Below are 5,666 nucleotides of genomic sequence, written 5' to 3' on the forward strand. Positions count from 1 at the left end.
GATAATAACTGCAGGAAGCAGGTACCACCCTGAGGTGAGGGCTAGAGGAACAAAAGAAAAGATGTGGAGAAACTAGAACCTAGGAACTCTGAGCGAGGGTTCTGGGGCACTCAGACCTTGGAAGGAGGGGTGTCACCAGCTGCTGCTGGTACCTTGGAGGAGTCTGAGGAGGCTGGGTTTGGGAGTGCAGAAAGAAAGCGGAGATTGGAGCCAGCTGCTGCTGCTGCTGGAGTTGTGCTGGCAGGAAAGGGAGAAACAGGAGCTCAGTCCCTTCTCTTCTCCCCCTGCCTTCCAGTCTTCCTTGAGTTCCTCCCATTGCCGGAACCTAACAGGAAGCCAGCTGGTCCTGGAGTCTGGGAAGTGGAGTATGCAGAGTCTTGGGCCCAGCAGCAGAGCAGAATGTGGAAGGGTGGATTTGGGCTGAGAGACATTAGGTAAATATCTTGCATTGCATCTCACTGTGTATATATTATACCTAGGTTCTTTCCATTTTTCTGTGTAGCTATTTTAAACAGTGCTCCACAAACCTCCTTGCACATACATTTGCCTTAAAATAAGTTTCTGGAGGTAGAATTACAGAGTCAAAGAAAGTGCATTTTTTTTTCAGGCTTTTGATCGAGACTGACAAAATCACTGGAGGAGTAGGTTTTGAAGGAAAGGGAGTCCCTCCCATGGTGTATTCCTGGAATGTGCATCATAGAGCAGATGGCAACAGAAAAGATCATCTTTCTACACTGGAGTGCTATGTTACCTAGGGACTGCTTTCTTTTCCAAGGAATGAATGCCAGGAGATTGTAGTTCTAACTATCCTATGTCACTGATAGAGGAATACAGCCTTAAACGTCTATATCATTTATACTAGTTATATTGGCCTCTGAATTCTATAAAAGAGATATAAGTATCCATTATCCACAGAAAAGACACAGCGAATGTTAAGTTGTACCTACACAAGTAGAACACGTCAAAATATAATTCCATAGTATCATTCATGCAGTTTACTTCCAAGTGATACATCCCCACACTAAATGCTCAGTATTTAATTAACTGTGGATTTGTTCACTTGATTGGGCTTGCAGGGGCCAGGAGTGAGAATGGGGAGTCTGGGAGGCTGAAAGGCAGGGGCTAGAGGGGTTGTAGAGAGGGAGATAGTCTGAGTTTAGGAGGGTGGAGAATGTGGACCAGCTGGCACATTGGGGATTCTGGAGACGTACATTCAGGGAACAGAATGTACAGTGGGAGGAGGGCATTGTGGGGGTAAAGGTGAGGCAGTGCTGAAGAACGATCTCACCTACACCACAATATACCTAAGATGACTCTACCTGGCCCAGATTCTATGGCCTGTGTCTCTGCTCAGTTCTGTCGAGAGCATGAATCCCTAATCAGATGACTACAATCATGAGACACCCCATTAGCAGGTAATCAAGAGGCTGGAGCCCCTGTCCATTGGGGCAGGTATCCATCTCCAAGGGAGCTGCCTCTGCCATGCTCACCTTGAAGCAGGGCCCTGCAGAGGGAAACTGGATACTGCGGTGGCTTTGACTGGGTATCATGAGAAATGCAGGGTCTGAGCCTTGAAGAAAACTCCTGATGATTTCTCCAGCTCTGGATGCTTTCTGAAATATATATGTCCAGGGCAGTTGGGAAAATGACTTTAAAACCTTTTCCAGCCCTGACTCCTCTCTGAATTGCCTCCTGGACATCTGTAGCTGGATGCCCCATAGGCATCTCAGCGTCATGCTGTCCCCAGGCTGTATCTCCCAGGAGGACAGGAACTGTCAGTTTGGCACACCATCATATACTCAGAGCCCCATGCAGTGTGTAGCATAGGTACTCAAGAAATACTGTTTGGATGAAGGAATGGAGTTTCAGGGCATCACTTTCCACTTGGAAACATTTCCATTTCTGGGCTGCCTTGTCAGTCACTGATATCACCATAATCATTGTCAAATTGCTCCTCCATCTTCCTCCTTCTCACACCCTATTGGTCAGCAAGTCCTCTGCATTCTACAGCAATCTCTTGAATCCATTGCCCCCTCTTTACCATCACAGACTGCCCTAGATTAGTCTCTTCCTGCACTTTGTGCCACTCTTCTACTTCCTGATCTAAAACTTCCAGTCGTTCCCTATTACCTTCAGCATAAACCCAAACTTCTTAGTTTGGCCTTCAAGGTCCATCACTGGCCACTGGCGTCCTTCTGTCTGTATCATCCATTTCTCCTCTGCATGTCTCCTGCTCCTGCCAAGCTGGCCTCCTCCTCATTCCTCAGACATGTCCTGGGTTTACCTGACCTTATATCTAGGCTCATAACCCTGTCTGTACTTGCCTCTCTTCATTGGCCAATCCTGGATTTGATCCTCTCTCCTACCATTGAGTTGAGAATCAGGTTGGACTCACACTATAAGACCTGTTCTATGTTGGCATGTTTGTTGAGTGCTAGAGATAAAACTAAGGCTGTGGTGTGCCCAGGGATAGTCAAGGCCACACAGCTGGCAATAATAATAGCTACGACCTACTGGCTGTTTTCCATGTTTTAAGTACTGTTCTAGGTGTTTTACATGCTTTCTTTCCAATTCTTCCAATAAATTTGCAATACATCATTCAAATAAAGATACAGCATTAAAGGATTCCACACCAGCTGTGCTCATTGCCAGGCAGGACTGTTGGAGAGCATTGGCTCAGTGGATGGAGAAAGTTGTGACTGGGAGAACAGGGGCTTAGAGTCCCGTTGAGGACACTAGGGGTTACCTAGTGAATGTTGGGTTCTTGGGGAAGGCAACAGGAAGGAAAGGGGAGATGCAGAGGAAAAACTCCCTCCATATGTGTCAAATTATTTCTCTCCTGGAGGAAGATGGGTTCAGGTGATGCTGGCGTTCTACCTACACATAAGAAACACTTGGGTTGCATTTTTAAAAAACTTAAAATCGAAATATAGTTGATTTACAATGTTGTGTTAATTTCTGCTGCACAGCAAAATGATTCATATATATATGTGTATATATATATATACATATATATACATTCTTTTAAAAAAATATTCCTTTCCATTATGGTTTATCCCAGGATATTGAATATGGTTCCCTGTGCTCTACAGTAGGACCTTGTTGTTTATCCATTCTATAGATAATAGTTTGCATCTGCTAACCCCAAATTCCCACTCCATCCCTTTCCCATCCTCCTCCCTCTTGGCAACCACAAGTCTGTTCTCTATGTCTGTGAGTCTGTTTCTGTTTCGTAGATATGTTCATCTGTGTTGTGTTTTAGATTCCGCATATAAGTGATATCATATGGTATTTGTCTTTCTCTTTCTGACTTACCTCACTTAGTATGATAATCTCTAGTTGCATCTATGTTGCTGCAAATGGGTTGCTTTCTAAAGGTATTAATACAGATTCTGATTTAGTGTGGCTCAAGTGGGCCTGGGATTCTGCATTTCTAACAAGCTTCCAGGTGATGCCTATGATGCTGGGTCCCACATTCTGAGCAGCAAAGGTGTAGGAAAGTTCAACCTATAGCAGTCTGTGACTGGGTCTGGGGTGATCTGTGGCCAGGGTCCAGGATCAGTCTCTGCTTGGGGAATTGGGCCAGTCCATAACTAGGGATTTGGGGAGCTGACCAGACTTTTTTTTTTTTTTAATACATTTATTTATTTTTGGCTGCATTGGGTCTTTGTTGCTGTGCACGGGCTTTCTCTAGTTGCAGCGAGCGGGGGCTACTCTTCGTTGCGGTGCACAGGCTCCTCACTGCGGGGCTTCTCTTGTTGCAGAGCATGGGCTCTAGGCGTGTGGGCTTCAGTAGTTGTGGCTCGCCGGCTCTAGAGCCCAGGCTCAGTAGTTGTGGCGCATGGGCTTAGTTGCTCCATGGCATGTGGGATCTTCCTGGACCAGGGATCGAACCCATGTCCCCTGCATTGGCAGGTGGATTCTTAACCCATGCGCTACCAGGAAGTCCCTGACCAGACTTTTGACTTTGGCCAACATTGCATCTGTCCTCTAAACCTTTTTGGCACCAGGGACCAGTTTTGTGGAAGACTGTTTTTCGAAGGACAGGGTGAGGGGTGAGGGGGGGGAAGGGGGATGGTTCAGGCAGTAATGCGAGCAGTGGGGAGCGGCAGATGAAGCTTCACTCGCTCGCTTGCCCGCCACTCACCTCCTGCTCTGTGGCCGGGTTTCTAACAGGTCACAGGCCGGTACATGTCCACGGCGCAGAGGTTGGGGACCCCTGCTCTTATCCTGTAGCCATTAGCCATAATATAAAGAGTGAAGGAGAAGAAAGAGATTTCCCCTGAGGTAAAGGGGGGTGGTACAGAGCAGATAGGGGGGAAGGATTCCTGAACCATAAGAGTTGATTAGTTCTTGAGGAGCTGTCCTGTCTCCTGAGAAGCGCTTGGATCGGAGAATAAGCTCCTTTTCTGCAGAGATAATTTTTCCTTCTTCCTCTGTTGCTCTTCCGCCTCTACCATCCGATATACGGTCCTGACAAGGACATGTAACATCAGTGCCACATCTACGGGTCATGTCCTCAGGGCCCAATGGCCAAATATATATCAGTTTTGGAGGGGGACAGCATGGTTCGAGAAAGGGAATAGTTGTTCTAGATGAGGAAAGAAGAAAGGAAACCAACATGTATTGAGCTCCTACTGTATACAAGGCACTATGCCAGGTGTTTCTATGTAAGCCAACCATTTGATCTTCCCAATAACCTGTAAAATATATTTCTTATCTTATTTTACAGATAAGGAAACAAAGGCTTATAGTGGCTGAGGCACATATCCACGGTCACTCGAGTCTTAGAACCGAGTGTGTAATCTCAAAAACTCCTGCTGCCTCATGGGTCTTGGTAAGATGAGTTCAGGTTTGGAAATAAGGGCATCTGAGGGGCCCCTGGTGTGGCTGAGGGAAATGGTCAGGTGCAGGGGTAGAGGTGCTGGGGTTGCCACATGATGGGGTGTGGAGAGAGAAGAGAGCATGGGAGGGGCTGCTCTTTCTTCCTCCTCAGGAATCAGGATGCTCAAGTTTTAGTTGGACACACCATGTGGAATAAAGGCTATACTTCCCAACCTCCCATGAGGCTGAGTGTGGCCATTGCTAAGCTATGGCTAGTGAGGAGGGAGGGGAAGTGGTCCCTGCAGACCTTTACTGCTTTTCACTTCTCTCTCCTTCCTGCTGGCTAGAGCAAGGCTGTGAAGCTCAAGCAGCTGTTTTGTGCCATGAGGTAGGATGAGTCTAAGTACCTGATGCAGCCACTAAACTCATCCAGACTTCTAGAGTCCATACGTACAAGAGACACGAACCTCTGTCTTTTTCTTTTTTTTTTGAGGCCCATTTGCTCATATTGGACCATGTTGAGTCATTGGGTGAGTAATTCTTCTATTGCACTTTCAGTATTTTGCCTGCCTGCTATACCATTTTTCTAATATAACAGAAAATATCTATTTGTGATCTGATTTTCAACCTGCTAAGCAAATGCTCTTTTTTCTATTTCACTTAGACACTTCCCTCTGAAATATACTCCGCTAAATATTCAGTTTTAAAGATTTTATATTTCAAATACACATACATACCCTATATCTAGGTTTATTCTAGCTGTTTTTAAGCTGCCCAGAAAACTATAACACCCCCCCCAAAAAAGTAAGCATCCATCCACGTTGCTGAAGACTTTGCTTTAA

The sequence above is a fragment of the Lipotes vexillifer genome, unplaced genomic scaffold (genome assembly GCF_000442215.2).
Source record: "Lipotes vexillifer unplaced genomic scaffold, Lipotes_vexillifer_v1.1 scaffold213, whole genome shotgun sequence".
Classification (NCBI taxonomy): domain Eukaryota; kingdom Metazoa; phylum Chordata; class Mammalia; order Artiodactyla; family Lipotidae; genus Lipotes; species Lipotes vexillifer.